This window comes from Heterocephalus glaber, unplaced genomic scaffold (genome assembly GCF_053883595.1).
Source record: "Heterocephalus glaber isolate CG9 unplaced genomic scaffold, H.glaber_assembly_v1.0 deba00001497, whole genome shotgun sequence".
Taxonomy (NCBI): Eukaryota; Metazoa; Chordata; class Mammalia; order Rodentia; family Bathyergidae; genus Heterocephalus; species Heterocephalus glaber.
In genome coordinates, this window is record NW_028258320.1 from 62,696,445 (window position 1) to 62,713,950 (window position 17,506).

Sequence of the window (17,506 nt, forward strand, 5' to 3'; positions counted from 1 at the left end):
TGTCCCTGTCTTTTTCTGTTAGACTAGCTTTACATGGTTTGAAGTCTGACAACATTCCCCATTTCTTTTACAACCATTGCAGTACAAGAATTGTCTACTACTGATTTTGTGGCCAATGCTTAGAAGATAGAAATATTGACCATTGGACTGAGGACAAGTATAGAATGATGTCACGGAGGCAGACAGGCTGTGAGGGGTCTTAAGACAATGCTCTCGGTTTTTTTCTTACAACGCTGATATATTTCCCATTTTTGCCTCATCTCCCACCTTTTGCCGCCAGCCATATTTTGTTTTCCATTGCTCTCCTTTGGATATTAGCCTTTCTTAGTGTGTACAGACACTCACTAAAAGTACTGCATAGCCTTGAAGTCAGTCTTCCTCGATTCAGATCCTGGCTTCATAATCATTTGATACACTATGTGTTCCTCGGAATTAAAAAATTTTCCTGGCCTTGACTTGCTCACTTTTTTGTTTGTTTTGTTTTATTTTATTTTGTTGTTTAAGACAGGGTCTCACTATGTAGTTCAGGCTGGCTTTGAACTCACTGTGTAGCCTAAGCTGGCCTCAAACTCACTGTGATCCTCCTGCCTCGCTTCCCACGTGCTGGGAACAACTGCACTTTTAATGTTAAAATAACAGTAGGATCTACCTTCTTGAGCTAACATGAAGATTATAAGGTAGACATGCTAAGAATCACTCACTGTGATTGTTGTTTTGGAGATTGTTACCCAAATTAGAATGGTGTATCACATAAATACCACAAGCTTTTGTCTGCAGTTACTTTTATTTGCTCTGTAATTCTCTCTGGAAGAATGTACAGTTATATTTATGTCCTGGTAGCCTGAGTATCATTTGCACAATAAAGTAGTTCTCCTCTGATCCTCAGGGCATTCAACTGCTGCTTTGTTAAGAAGGGATAGTTTGATGCTCTTGGGATAGGTTGTCTTAGGCTGAATGCATATCTCCCCATGCTGAAGTTCCCTGATGTTCCAAATTTTGCTTAATTGCTTTCAGTTCTCAAATCCACTGTAGAGATGCCTGATTCATTCCTCTTGAAAACACATTTTTCTGCTTCCCACCTATGATCTAAAAAAGAAAGAAAGAAATGGAAAGGTTAGTAGAGGGGAAAGGAATAAATAGAGAAAATTAAACAGGAACACAAGGAGCAAGGAAAGAAATGAGTAATTCCTTCAGTTCTAAAATGTGCATTTTTTCTCACAAATCGGGTTTTTCCTTATAAAACTTTCTTTATGTATTTTGTTACCTCCTGGAAAAGCTGTTATGAAATCAAGAATGGTACTTCTTACCCGTGGTGGTACCTTATCTGGTGAAGAGCAGCCTAGGGACCCAGCTGACATATTCGCCACGTGTTCTGGAGTTGGCCCCAGGTTTTTCAGACATGTAGGCTTTATAGTTTAAAGGCTTATCATTCTTACACCTCAAATTGTTAATCAGAATGAGATTATTTCATCTCAGACTTGATCAAACAGATACTGTGTTACTTGAAAACAAACATTAAATTTCTCAGTCAGTTTTGGAATCAAGTCAGTAGCCAAAGACAGTAGTGTCAGAGAAGAAGGCAAAAACCTATCCACTCAACTCTTGGTCGAGAACAAAAACAAAACAATTTTCTTCCTTTTCTCCAGGTCATGTTAGAGCCAAGCCCTTGTGGCAAAAACTGCCTAACATTTTATCAAATTATTTCACATTCACATTTTCTTTATAAGTTCCTTCCAGTTGAATAGTATTATGACCAGAAATTTGTTTCTAACTCCCACATGTATGACACGGTTTTATCTCTTTTTCCCTTCTTAATCTATTTTAAAGTTTGCTTCTTTTCTTATATAATATGTGGATATTAAAGAGATCACAAGTTCTCTTTGTTTTTTTAAATTTTTTTTAAGTTCTCTTTGTTTTATAAAGTTGAGAAAGTGACTAATTTTCATGCACTGAATGGAAGTAAATATTCATTCATGTTAATATTATTCATGTTAATAAATTTTAAAATTATTTTCCAAAATCACTAATGGACATTTCATGCCAAAGAAGATTTGAAATCTTATATTGACTGTTTTTGTCAAGAACACACTGTATCCTGGTGAGTGATAAATATATAGCTTGTTCTTTTCCTGTAATCTAGTAAGTTACATTCCTCATGACAGCAGCTCTAGCTTTCTATTATTCTTTGTTTAGAACTCATACAAAACTCAGAGGAAATTTCTTTGAGAATAATGCTTTGAAAAAAAATGAAGGTTCTTTTTCAATACTGGGTCTTTGAAACTTTTAAGAGAATACAGTATAGTTTTATCAGTATTGAATATCACAGTCCAGACACTATTTGAAATCAGACTTACATCCTGTGGTTTTAGGAAATTAAAATGCAGTTACATGCTGGAATGTATTGAGCCTGCTGTGAAACATGGTCATTGGAGGTTTAAATGGCAATCTGTGAGAAACTTTCCTCTTCTCTGGGGCCAATTTTAGTTTTACGTGACCCACACTCTGACTCAGAGAAAATACGGAGCTTAATATGGACAATATTGTTAGTCGGCATCGTGCTTTTTTCACATAGGCTTGCTTCTCCTCCCAGCTGTTCTGTAGTTCAGTTACTCTGCAGAAGGCACAGCTGATCACCACAGGCCTCTGTGAAACAAGGGTGGCTTGGAGGCCAGTGCTGAGTCTCTGGAACACTGACCCCCACCTCTCGTACACCCTTGGTTGGTGGTTTGGGTTCTGTGGATGTTTGCTCAACTAAGAAGTCTGTGTAACAGTATAAACCTTTTTGTTTACCATTTTGTGACCCTGTGGGTGGAAAGCTTGACAAACTGAAGTAACTCAGAAAAGTGTAAAATCCTTTTGTTCATAAATATATCTTTTGTTTTTCAATTCAGAACTTCTGCTATTTCAAAGAAGAGTTCTAAAGCTTCTCAGTTGATTTTTAGGTAAAAGCATATTAGATTATTATTTTTCGTTTTTGGTACCAGGGATGGAATTCGGGTCCTTGCGCTTGCACAGCAGGCGGCCAAACCACTGAGCTAAATCCCTGGCCCCAGCATATTAGATTTTTTTTTTAAATCAGTAACTTTATGGGGCAGGGATTTAGCTCAGTGGTTCCACCGCCTGCCTCGCAAGTGCAAGGTCCTGAGTTCGATCCCCAGTACCAAAAAAGAAATCAGTAATTTATATGTGCAGATTTAAAAAAAAACTATCATTTACTTTTTTCTTTTCTTAAATTACTTTTTAAAATTTACTGGGAACTCTAGTGTAAAATTTGCCCAAATGCATAAAACCAGTACTAAGGGGAAAAGTAAAATGATCCATAATCTTATGATGCAACAGTAATGATTGTTAATATTTTTATGCTTTTCTTGGGTCATTTTTTTCTTGTGCATAAATCTGTGTCTTTTTTTTTAAACTAAGAGTCATGCTGGATGCTTTTGTTGTTTTTACTTAATGCTTTTGTGTTACTTTGCTTTTGGAAAGATAAAAACATTTTTTGGTAAGGTAAAAACTACTTGGCCATTAATTTGGTCACTCAGGAAACATACTACTGCTTTATGACAGACAGTGTCTAATACAGATAATTTTACAGAAAAGCATCATTAAAAAGGTAGGTCATATATTTTGGAGTTGATTTTTGAGCTGTGATAAATTGTGATTTAATTTGACTTACAGTATTGAACAAACAGTATATTATTTCTCATTGGTGTCAAAATTTTTGGTTCTAGATTTGTAAAATAAATAAAATTATTAAGCATGTGTTGCTTCCCAAGCACCATCCTGTTTTACCCTGTGTACTCATTTTATCCTGACGTGTTCAATTATTTTGTCATTAACCTCTCAAATATTTATTGCAAAAACTTGATTTTATTCTTATTAAATAATAAAAACAATTTTTATTCCAGTATTGGTATATAATTTTTATTTATTTACTTATTTTTTGGTACCGGGGATCGAACTCGGGTTCTTCCGCTTACGAGGCAGGCGGCGGGACCACTGAGCTAAATCCCTGGCCCTGGTATATAATTTTTATAAGTTCAGTACTTATTTTAGTATTTATCTCAAAAGGATTGATTAGGATAATTACTTGTCTCTACTTGAAATTACAATAGCATTTTACCATAGATTATTCTAGATTTTGTTCTCTCTGTACATACTTTGAAATGTTTGTAAGACATTTTCTTTTTTATCTCTAATGTGTAGTCATATTATTAGTAAGGCTGCTGAATTTAAATTTGCTATAAAAAATAACAATACTAAGTACTAATAACAGTACTAAGTTTTTACTGAGTACTTTATGCATTTTCCTGGGTTGGACTATTTCTAGAACACTTCAGCTATTCCCAGCAGTTGGTGTAAATAAGCTTTCTTCTAGTTTGATCCCCTAAAGCTCCAAATTGTGTTATTTTTATGTTATTTCAAAGGGAGTCTCCTTTTCTTCTTTCTTTACTTCATTCTTCTTTTTTTGCTGGCATCATTCCCTGGAATTTTTTCTCTACTTCTGTAGTTTTCTTTAGCATATGTCTGAATGCAGATGGGCTATGGAAGAACCAGCTTCAGAAAGCGCTGTGTCCCCTGTTCATTTGCCTGTTTCTCGAAGCCTGTCATCACTTCCTGAATGCTGAATTTATGGTCTCTCCAAAAGTAATAGCAAGCCAAAATGTCATCTTAATTACAGGGAAGCAATGCCTAATGAGATAGCAAATTTATCAAAACTTCCCAGGGCCTCTAAAGATGACTGCAGTGATAAGACTAAGTGGACAGTATTTTTCCTAGTAATTTCAGATGCAGAATTCAGTTGTTATTCTCTTAATATTTCTGAGAGTACAGTTGTTTTCAAATCCATATTTGAGGTTGTACTACTTGAAGTTGTTGAATGATGTTGCTTGCTAGATTCTTTTTTTTTTTTTTGGTACCGGGGATCGAACTCAGGTACTTGTGCTTTCCAGGCAGGTGGCGGAACCACTGAGCTAAATCCCCAGCCCGCCTCTTTTTGAAAGATATACTTTCTTATCCCAATCTTAGTACGCTGTTGACCTTCCATATCCACAGGTTTTTCATCTGTGTATTCAACCAACTGTGAATCAAAATTTTTTCAGGGGAGCTGGGGATTTACCTCAGTGGCACCATACCTGTTTGGCAAGGGTAAGATCCTGAGTTGTATTCTCAGTACCGGAAAAAATATATATATATATTCAGGGGAGAACTATGTGAGTTAGTAAAGAAGTGCAGACTCTTTCTTTTTCTGTCATTATTCCCTAAACAATACAATTCAGCAGCTGCTTATATAGCATTTACATTGTATTAGGTGTTATAAATATTCTCAAGATTGAAGTATACAGGAGATGTATACCTAGGTTATATACAAATATTATGACTCTAAAAATTTTTAATATTCATTTTTATTTTCATTAGCATTCACTTTGGGGCCATTTTCACTTCATCTTTTTTATGAAAAAACAAAATTTCATAAGAATAACAGTAGTTAATACGCTGTGTATCAATATCTTCAAAGTAGTTAGAGTACAAGATACAGACAAAAAGATTCTTACAAAGCAGAAACTGATAATAGCCCAAAACTTTCAATGAACTGAGAAAAACTAGTAGTGTAAATAAAACAAATTAGTATATATATTAATATATTTTTGACACAACAGAATAGGTAATTTGGGGAATTATTTTAACTTTTTCCTACTTTTTTATTTATTTGTGTTCTATTTTGCTCTTTATTTGTATCTATGCCATTTTATATAAAGGACTTGAACATCTGTGGATTTGGTGTTCATGAGGGGTTGTGGAACCAATATTCCCCTCCCCCACCTTATGCCAAGATACAATTAGTGGTAATGTGACTCCTGTTCTTAAAATCAGAAAGTAAAGCCAGGTGTGGTGGCATATGCCTGTGATCCTAGCAGGAATACATAGTGAGACCCTGTCTTTAAAAAGAAGAGCCAGAGGAGGTGGAGGAGGCGGTGTGGGGGGGGGGATTTCTCTAGTTTGCATGATATTTTAAACAATCCAATTATTTAAATATAGGATTGCTTATTTTTTGTTAAATTTTATAAGCTAACAGGAAATATAAAAACGATTTCATCAAGTTTATTCAGTACAAGAGTCAACTGGTTGCAGTGACACTTGCCTGACCAATGCTTGAGACAATCAGTACATAAACAAACATACTTGTCTCAGTGACACTTGGTGTAAACTGTTTCGTGGTTAATGAGAACACTAACAAAAACCTTTCCTACAGTATTTATACATAATGATCAATGTGTCGTAACATTTTCTATTTTCTATTAAAATGTGAAAACTAAGACATGTTAATGTAGATTTCAACAGTTGTCAGTGACTTTACTCAATATGAGTGTTTTACAAAAATTTGTGTGGTATATGTCTTCAAACTTCATCATCATATTGAAATTTTTAAAAGGCCTATGTTGCAGAGAAGTATGAGAAGATACTCATTTATAAGTTCTGACTGGCTAATCTTTGCTCAGTAAGCCATGATGAGCAGTAAGCTAGTAATTGAAAGTTGTTAGAACCCTGGCCAGGGATTGACTGAAACATTTCTTAAAAGGTTTGAAGTGCAGACTTAAGATTTCCATTTAGCTACTAATGAAATATCGCTCTGATTCCTTTCTCTTGTGGAATCAGGTTAAAAAAAATCCCAACTAGCAAGTCCTTTTATAGTCATCCAGTTTTAATTTTTTTTTTTTTTTTGGTACTGGAGATCGAACTCAGGTCCTTGCGCTTGTGCAGCAGGCAGTGAAACCACTGAGCTAAATCCCCAGCCCAAAGAGACTTTATGTGTGGGTTTTTTTTCTTTTGGTACCGGGGATCGAACTTGGGACCTTGCACTTGCGAGGCAGGTGCTGGAACCACTGAGCTAAATCCTCGGCCCTCAGTTTTAAATTTTAATCTCATAATAAACAATAAAAATCACTTCAGTATCATTCAGCAAGCTCAAAAATACCATAACTTAAGTAAGACATGTCTATAAATGCTAGTTCTGCCTAATCTTCGCTGTGTGGCATCTTAGGGTGATGCTTTACTTTTTTTTCATATGAAAAAATTTGACTTTTTTTTAATATAAAGTGGAAGTTGTCAAAAATCTAGTTACAAAAATAAAAATAGAGCCCATACTCTCTGTTTCAATGCTGGCTGAACTGTGATATTCTGCTGAATTTATGGCATCATCACTTGTAAGTCCATTATTTTATATACCACTAAGAAAGAAAGTGTTGCCAATTAGATGCTGACTCCCATCAGTTGTAAGATACATGTGGGCTTTAGAGATGTCAAAATGTATAAAGAAATACAGTTCAGTCTGTACAATATACTATCTGGCAGGCTTAGAGAGTGTTTAGGAAAATACTTATTTTTTATATGTTAAGGAGCTTTATGACTTCTAAACAACATACTACAGAAGACCGTAGGAGGAGGAGTGGGTTTGATAGAGAAAGAGAAGCATGGTAAGTTCTGGACACAGTGAATAATGGTGCTCATGAAACGTCCAGCAAAGGTGTCAGGAAAGCAGTGGGACATGCACGTCTGACAGAGCTGGAAAGGAGACCCAGATTGGGAAGGCATCGATACACCAGTTGGAAATCTTAAGAGTAATGAGATTGCCTACTGGAGAGAAGAGTAAAAGTAGAACCTGGGGAATCCTAGCATGGAATGATTGTGTAGATGATGGAGAGGCCCTAGACATTTGAAAGGAAGCTGAGAAAGTGGGGTCAGGAAAGCCACAGGAAGCATTTTCCAGAATCAGAGGGCAGTAGCAGGGTCAGGCTCAGCTGAGAAGACCAGTGTTCACTGACAATCTTGGCAAAGATCTGTTTTAGTTTTGGTGAAAATGGAATAGTGGTGTAAAATGGAGTAGAAGTAAAGAAAAGAATCTTAGTGAAATTTGCCTTTGGAGACACTAGCTGGAAGGGTAACTTTGATGGAGGAAGCAAGAAAATGTTTGAACATTTTCAGAAGCTAATGGCGGGGTAGGGGAGGAGGGAAAGATTAAAGATAGAGGTGGAAATTATGTCTGGGTCTCTGAGAAGGGATGAAGCATGAGAAAGACCTAGAGCGCATATGGAAAGATTAGCCTCAGATAACAACCCTTTTGTAGGAGAGGGTGAGGGAAGACAGTGCAAGTAAAGGTAAGTACATTGGTGTGGCAGCTGGGGACTTTCTCACCTTTTCCCATTGACTTAGGTGCTGGCAAAGAGGGAAGTAGCAGGATAAAAGAGGTGAGCAGGTGTGTTGACGTAGCTGCTGAAAAGAGGGGGATAGAGCTGACTGCCAGGCCTTGTTAAGACTGATGATGGAATTGTGTAGATGCGGTGCTGTTTCCCAGGTGGGGAACTCATCAGGGCCTTACAGTGAAAGGGCAAGAATTTCAGGCAAAGGAATAGATGGAATATGCGAATGGTATCTAAATTTGTTTAGGAAGGAACTGAAGATAGGATGAATGTAACAAAATGTCATAGAAAGAAAGGAAGGCCTAGAGGTCTCTGTGAGAAGTAGGAGAGTGGGGTAGCTGAACAAGATGAAAAAGTACAAAGTGGTATCGGAGTGTCGGAGTTTTTCCTGTGTCAGGGCGGAAGCAAGCTGTGGCTATGGGGTTGGCAAGCCAATGTAGAAATTAAGGTGACCACTATTGAAGACAACTCTGAAGCAGCCGTGATGACATGCACATTATTTAGTGATAGCTGGAGATACCAGGTTTTGACTTCTGGGTGCTATTTTAGATGCAGGAGTACTGATGTCCTAAATGAAGCTTCTTTTCATTTTTTTTTTTTTTTTTTTTGGTACCAGGGATCGAACTCGGGATCTTGCGCTTGCGAGGCAGGTGCTGGAACCACTGAGCTAAATCCCTGGCCCTCCTTTCCATTTATCAAAGGCTCTAATGCTGCCACCCCCAGTGAACATAAACAGAATAAAATGCTTCCTTTATATCAACATATTGTAAAGAATAAACAATAGAATTTTGTAGAAGAATTTTGGATTGATGTTGATCCTTAAGACATCTTATAGTGGTTTTTCAAACAGTTTTATGTCTACCCTACAGAAAGAAATACTTTTTCTTAATCTCTGCCTGCTGTATAATACTTATACATGTTCATGTGTGCAGGCACTGTGTATGTGTGCATAAACTTGAAACTGAAGTCTTATGAAATAGTCACACTCATATTCAATGAGGGGGCATTGTTATTCTTGACTCACTAGATTAATTTCACAGTCCACCCAGAGATCACTACCTACCATTTCAAAGTCATTGAGATTCATCTTAGGTTTTCAAGTTTTTGGATTTTTTGGGTATCTTACATTTGCAAGAAAGATAATTCAAAGATTTCCTTTAATTTTAAAAATTAGTATTCAACTTATAACATCTACCCCTTTTTAAAGGTTTGATTGTAGATTATAAATTTTATTTTCAATGTATGTCTTTTTTTTTTTTTTTTTTGGTACCGGGGATCAAACTCTGGACCTGACGTTTGCCAGGCAGGCACTGTGCTGCTGAACTACATCCCCGGCTCCTCAATGTATAAGTCTTTCAATTTTTAGCAATTATTTTTAAGAGACTTTTGAAAAATGTTTGATTGGATTTAGAAAATGCAAACTTACAATTTTTTAAACATTTAAAAATATTTTAATAAACAATGTATTCTATCTCCCTCTTAATGTAATTGTCTGACAAAGTATTTTTGTAAGCCTAATAAGTTTATGGACACAGGGCCGGGGATTTAGCTCAGTGGTTTCACTGCCTGCTGTGCAAGCACAAGGACCCAAGTTCGATCCCCAGTACAAAAAAAAAAAAAAAGAACAGAAATTTATTTCAAAAAAAAAAAAAAAATGTAAAAGAGAATTTATTGGCTGGGGATTTAGCTCAGTGGTTTCTTCGCCTGCTGCGCAAGTGCAAGGACCAGAGTTCGATCCCCGGTACCAAAAAAAAAAAAAAAATGTAAAAAAAAAGTTTATGGACACAAACCTAAATTTTTACTTAGTTTTAAATCATAGCCTGAATTATTTATTTATTTATTTTTGGTACTGGGGTTCGAACTTGGGTCCTTGCGCCTGCACAGCAGGCAGCAAAACCACTGAGCTAAATCCCCGGCCCTGAATTAATTATTTATTTGCTCATTTCCTGTTGGGATCCCAAATTGTTTACATAGAAAGTCTTCAGGTGTCTAAACAACTACTGGAACCAGTAAGTGAATTTTAACAAGGTTGCAGGACATAAAGTTAACCTAAAAAAATCATTTCTACATTTTTATACCAGCAGACTTTAGGAAATTTTTAAAAACTCACAATAAAATAAAAATATACAGTACTCAAAAATACATATATTGGGCCGGGGATTTAGCTCAGTGGTTTCGCCGCCTGCTGTGCAAGCTCAAGGACCCAAGTTCGATCCCCAGTACCAAAAAAAAAAAAATACATATATCAAAAGAAATACAGGATTACAACACTGGGAACTACAAAGCAGTGCTCAGTTAAACAATGGAGAGATTTACCACATTCATGGTCTGAAGACTTGCTATTGTTCAGATGGCAAATGAAGTCGCGAGAGTGACTAGTTGTTATTCTCATGGACCCAGTTCTGTCAAACATTACAACATAACCGATACAGTCAGATTCCTTGACACCATTGTTAATATCATGTGTTTATTCTCTTAAACATTTTTATTCTTAATTATGAGGTTTTCCAAGTTGGAAGAGACACTGAAGTCTATTTGGAGTACCTTGCATGATTCCATATCCCAAAAGAGGTTGTCATGTAGCTCATGACCAAGTATTTCCTTTCCCAATTTTTTGGTCTGCTCAGAGAGAAGTTTCCTTCTTTTAAGTCCAAGAGGCTATACACAGTGTGATCAAAACATAGGTGAGTGTTTAGATTTTAAAATTTTGTTATAGTACAAGACACATTACCATTAATCCCTCTCAAAATACTCCAGACACACTTTTTCAATCATTCTTGCCTCTTTTTGAAGCAGTTCTAGAAATCTTCTTTTAAGTGTGATTTTTAAAATATGGTGAATGCTGCTGCTGAGTGCCACCCAACAAAACAACAGGCTTGTAAAAGTATTATGGTGTGTCCTCATCCACCTCGTTTGCCAAATATGTCACTATAGGAACTTCTGACTCTTCCCCAAAGTCAAAATGACCATGAAAAGTAAACATTTTAGATGGATTTAGAACATCAAGGCAGCCACAACAGCACAGCTGATGACATGAAAGAGGACTTCCAGAACTGCTTCAGAAAATATTTTGAGGGGACTAATGTCATTGTGTACTTTACTGTAATGAATTTGGTCACACTCAAATATCATGAGTATCTTGACTAGCACTTGCATTTCTTTAGCTCTTAATATTGTCATCATTCCCCTCTAATTCTGTGAAAGAGTTTTGAACTTGATAAAATCCTGCATTCTGCCATATTAGAATCACTGAAGTTTTAAGGATATTGGAATTCTGTCTGTTTGAATTTTAGGTACTCTTACAGCACTTTCTGACTATTCATTCACAACTCTTGAATTGAAAATCATTCAGTTCATATTGACATCACTTATATCCAATACTTAACCATTACTGTACAGTAATAGGCGACTAGAACATACTGAGTAATAATACTTTTAGTACTTAAACTAGAAATCTAAAGACAGGTTTTCTAGTTCTGCCGCTCATTAGCTTTGTGACTTTCCACCAGTGAAGTGGGAAATTCAGTCTACATAAAGTTAAGGTCCTGGTATGTTTTATGACCTCTGGATCTTTAAGACTTTATGGACAAATTACTTAAAAACTGGAATTACATGACACCAGATGAGTGATTCTGAAGCACCCAAGCAATATGCATTCAGTAGTAACATTTTCCATAGTTATGCTGGGTTCCTTGGATTGAACCTTTTCATCTACCTTCTCTCTCCCTCACTATTGTGGTCAGAAGATGAAAGTTTCTGTTTCAGGTGAGGTCCTATCATTTAGGATAGTGTTTTCTAGACTATCAACCATGGATCTCTGTAAAAAATGCATTTTACATCATGACACAGAACTCAGTGTAATACAGATAATGTGCCATACAATACTCATCCTACTCGTGTGGTACACTCTGGTATTTTGTAATCTTTTTTATTTTATTGTTATTACTTTGGGGGTTTGTTTTGTTTTGTTTTCATTAAGTTTATTGGTACATTTTAGGTATAAAATAGTTATGTTCCTCGCTGGGATCTTGTACCTTTACATAGTGTATCTTCTTATTTTTTCCCCATTTCTCTGCCCTCCCTTCACCCCCTCTACCCCTCCCTATTTACAGAGACTTTGTTTCCATTTTTTGCTTTTCTCATATTTTTCTTTTCCCTTCTTTCCTTTCCCCTACCCTTCCCACTTCCTCTACTCTTTTAGACCTTTTCTTCCTATTTCACATTATCAATTATATCATTTGAACCTTATTTACACTTCTAGTTTTTCACACCAGAGAAACTATTTGGTATTTACACCTGTGTCCTTTTTATTTCACTTAAGAGTATGGCCTCAATGTGCATCCATTTAGTTATAAATGTCTCTAGCTTCTCACTCTTTATGGCTGAGTAGTACTCCATTTTATAAAATGGAGTACTACTTTAGACAGTACTTCTTTAGACAGTCTCTAGTTGATGGGCATTTGGGCTGTTTCCAAGCTTTAGCTATTACAAACTGTGCCGCCATAAACGTGGGTGCACATATATCGCTGTTGTGTAATTCTTTTAATTCTTTTGGAAATATACCCATCAGAAGGATAGCTGGGTCAAATGGGACCTCTAATTCTAGTTCTTTGAGGTATCTCCATCTGATTTCCACAGTGGTTGCACCAGTCTGCACTCCCACCAACAATGGAGAAGTGTTCCTTTCTCCCCACAGCCCCGATTTCTTGATAGCAGCCATTCTTTCTGGGGTGAGGTGGAATCTCAGTGTTGTTTTCATCTGCATGTTTTGTTTTTTTGTGAGAAGATCTTGCTATATAGTTCAGGCTAGTCTCTTTGTTTTTGGTACCAGGGATTGCACTCAGGACCTTGCGCTTGCAAGACAGGCGGCAGAACCACTGAGATAAATCCCTGGCAAGTTCAAGCAGGTCTTGAACTCCTGATGTATCCCAGGTTGACCTCAAACTCAACGATCCTCCTGCCTCAGCCTCCTGAGTGCTGGGATTATAGACATGTGCCACTCACCTGGCTCCCTAGTTTGTTTGTTTTTTAAGAAATGATGGTTACAATCCATTACATCAGTTTCATAATCACCAGTACCAACAATTTGAAAATACTAAGAGAATGGGAGTGGGAACTGGCTCACTCCAGCTCTGGCACCAATTCTGTTTTAGTAGGAATAGTACACATGGTAGCAGTGATTGCTGTGACTAATATTTATTAGTCCACACATTTTTGATAATGTGCATTATATATCATATTCCTCACAATAACCTTGTTGATTTTCCCTCTGAATCAGTGTTCATGAGCAAACAACTGATTAGAAACAGGAGAGGGTTGGGATAAGGTAGGAATATTAAAGTATTCTTGCCACTGGAAAGATCTATATAAATTACTAACTAGATACCTCGTCGTTTGGTTAGTGAGAGTCCTTTGCCAAGTGATGGGTGCTGTCTGTATATAATGCTTACAGCCAGCCCCTGGGCCCGAAGGCCGAGGTACAGTCCTGAGAGGCCGTATTTCAGTGACCAGTTCACAAACCCTTGATGGCTTGTGGATGGTTCCAGCTCAGATATTGTGAATCTGTGTGGTGAAATTCAAGTGTTTAGAGTAATGGGCCCTCAAGTAGGCAAGAAAGATACAGTGCACCGGGGGATTTAGCTCAGTGCTTCTGCTGCCTGCCTCACAAGTGCAAGGACCCAAGTTAGATCCCAAGTTAGATCCCCGGTACCAAAAAAAAACCCCAGAAAGATACAGTGTAAGTTAAAACTTACCTATATTTAATAGTAAAATTGTACTTTTCTCAGCTTTCCTTTTTGCTGCTAGCAGGCTTCCCTCCCCTCCCCTCCCTTGATATGAGGCCTCACTGTGTTACCCAAAACAATCTCAAGTGAGCCTTCCACCTCAGCCTCCCAAGTAGCCGGAACTACAGGCACACACCACTATCCCTGGTTTGGCCTGTGGTTCTTAGTTCTAGTAATACTAATAACTAAGACAATAATTTTTCACTTGGTTTGTATGGTGTGTGTTTAGTTTTTGTGTATGCAAACATGCTTTGGGGTCGAATGGCATTTGTAAATCTGTGAGGTGACAGATTCTTTTTCTCCCTTTCTCTCACACGGATTTAGACTTTGGACTGTAGCACAGATGTTTATGTTCTTACAAAGGGTCTAATAAAGGGTCTGTTATCAAACTTTATCAATATGTTAATACTTACATTTTACTGATCAAATATGTCTAAAGATCATGTCCCAAACTAGATACAAAATATCATTCATTGTATATCATCTATGTTTTAGCAAACTACATGATATTTTAAAAATAACTTTACTCTTGTTTTCTTTGCAACATAACTTTTTATCTGTCAGTTATCTGGATTCTCCATGTATTTGGGTTTTGAAAAATGTGTGATCTTACAAGCTTATACTTAGACAAACTCTGAACTGAAATATTGTGGCCATCTATATTATTATGTAGTCACAGATGCAATTTAGAAATATTTTATTCTAATTGAACATTCTTTGAGTATTGGAGAAAACTTAAATAAATGCATTTTGTTTTGTTTCTTTTCTTGGTTTATTTCATTGTAAATTGCATAGGTACTTTTTGAGGTGACAACCAACAGCAGAGAAGTCTAATATAGTAATCTGAGCCTTGCTGTTAAGAACTCACATTTGGAGCTAAGTTGAGTTTTCCTAGTAAACTTTCTTAACTATTACAAAGAGTAAGTTGGAAAGTGTGACAGTTGCTCAAGAAAGAATGTAAGGAAAGTGCTCCATCAAGCTTTATGATAACAGTAGTGCCATTTGAACTTTCTCATCAACATTTTTCTCACCTGACGTCTGTACCAGGCTTATACTTCCAAAGCAAATTATTGCTCAATGTGGGAGCTTTGATCTTCGTTTTAAATTAATGCCATATAATTCCTCAAACCTCTAAATTAAACCAAAAAAAATTTTTTTCAGGTTAATGACACTGCTTAATTTTCTGACCTAGACCTGTACAGACTTTGAAGTTAGACAGTATGGGGGGATGATAAATACTTTGACATACTGACTAAAAGTTACGTGTAGTCCAGTGATTATAAATTGAACTGTAATTTTACAGTCTCTTTTTAAAAAACACTTAGTTGTTAAGTTCATTTTTATATATCTTGATGAAAAAGGTTTTACAGTACGCCTTTACTTTTTAAATTAGAAGTTTTGAACATGTTTTCATGTTCAAACTCCATTCAAGAAGGGAAGGTAGAAGGAACCATTTATTTCATTTGTACTTCTTTTTTTTTTTGGTACCGGGGATTGAACTCGGGTCCTTGAGCTTGCGCAGCAGGTGGCAAAACCACTGAGCTAAATCCGTGGCCCTCATTTGTACTTTTTAAATGTGCCAGTAGTTTTCAAGTTTGTCTTTGGGGCGTAGTCCTGGTTTTAAAATACAAACTACAGCCATTTCTTTTATAACTAGACACTTTGAAAATATTTTTGAAAAAGACTAGTGCTTTTAAAACTATGATTTTCAAGGAGGAAAGAATGTGCAGAGATGAAAAAATAGTGCTTTATATAGCACTGCTTTATTTTTAGTTATAAATATTGAATTTGTTTCTCAAAATCTATAAATCAGAGGAATAGTTGAGGTTTTAAAAAATATTAAAAAGAAACATGTTTGGTTTAAATGAACTAAGCAACACTGCTGTATAAAAGTGCCTTCTTTTTTCTATAAATTTTTGATGCTGTTATGCAGCAGGTTTAAGACTCAGGAGAAGTGGCTGGGGTTTAGGAAGAGTTCATAAAGATTTATTTTAAACTCTAAAAAGTTAGAATTTATTTTAGAAAGTCTTGCCCTGAGGGACTTGTGAGTAAATTGTATAGCTGAGTATTATGAAGACAGAATTTTTTGTGCTGCTGTTATTGGCCAGAGATTCTCTGTCCTAATAATCAAACTGCCTTCCTTCCCTGACCTGATTGCTGGTTAGCTTGCCTGTTTAATGACAAGAAAGGTTTGTACCTTTTCATTGTTAAGACATTTTGCTTCAAAGTAGGCATGAAAAGTGCAGTGTAATAAAATGAAAACCAAGAGTATTGGGACATGCAGGTAGTGAATGGATTCTATTGTAAACAACAGTGAATTTGGAATGCTCTGCAGAAGCTCTGAATATGCTCCTGGACTAGAAGCACAAATAAGAGGGTGGGAGGATCTAATAAGGGTTAAAGCAAAAACACCAAAATGTGAGTAGCTAGAAGAAGTTTAAAGAACCTGTTTCTTCCCCTGAGCAAGGACAGGTAATGTAGCAGAAGAGCACCACAAAACTTACCCTCTTCAGTACTTTTTGTTCATATCTTGGAGAGAGGAGTTTGTTTTATGGATATGGATTGCATTTTCCAACCTAGTATCCAAAGATAATAGAATCTAAACTCTTAGTTGATTATACACATTGAATTTGGGACTATTAACCAATCATTTTGGGGGCAGCAGCAAAACAATTTGTAGTTCATGACTCTCTCAAAAGTATCTATAAATCTGCTCAAGCAGTTGACTTTGGCTGTGATTTACTGTTGGCGCAAATTCCCCTCTTCGTGCAAATCATCATTTGAGCTCTACCAGTTACTGAAAGTTCTGGATCTTGGGTATGGAGCATGAAGTGTCTTGGTTTCTGAGATTCTTGAGTATCTGGAGACTAGTCCCAGATGTGATTGAGCTTTTCATTCCAAATAAGCCTAGGGTTTTTTTGACGGGTTATTTGTATTAGCATAATTTATTACATTTATTGTGGTTAATTAATGGGAGTTTTTTAACATTTGAGAATACTACTCTTAGTCAAAAAATTCATCAACACAGCCCAATTTACATCTATTGTGACCTGATTAGTTTCACCATTTATAATGCATTCAGAAATGGTGGCAAATAATCCAAGAATTATTTAATTCAAGAATTCAGATGTTGAGTATTAAACATGTTACTAATTAACAGGAAGGTTGATAAAAGAGTAGCTGGTTCTGCAGATAGCTTCTGTTGCTTGTCTCTGAAGATCATGAGATTAACAGCGTGAACCACAGTCATATGTTGTATCCAGATTAGCCCTGTAACACATATGTCTGTCCAGGGAACGTAGTGTGTGGGCAGTGAGAGTTCCAGAAGTGTCATATTCATGTCCTATCCTCAAGCAGTTTACTATCAGGTTGGGAAGGCTGTCCAAGTATAAAATTATGCAAAGCAACCAGAACAATGTTCTTATATATATATATCAGGGGTTTTCTACGTGAAAAACCCCTCCTTTTAAGTGGTCATAATACAGGAAGTTAACAATAATGACTTCAAGAAATCAAATTGCTGAGATG

General features: G+C 36.4%; 1 protein-coding gene across 13 annotated transcripts in view; it reads left to right on the plus strand.

Moving 5' to 3' along the window:
- The window catches only part of Ate1 (arginyltransferase 1), a 161,582-nt gene that overhangs the window by 126,761 nt on the left and 17,315 nt on the right, over positions 1–17,506 (plus strand). The window lies entirely within an intron of this gene.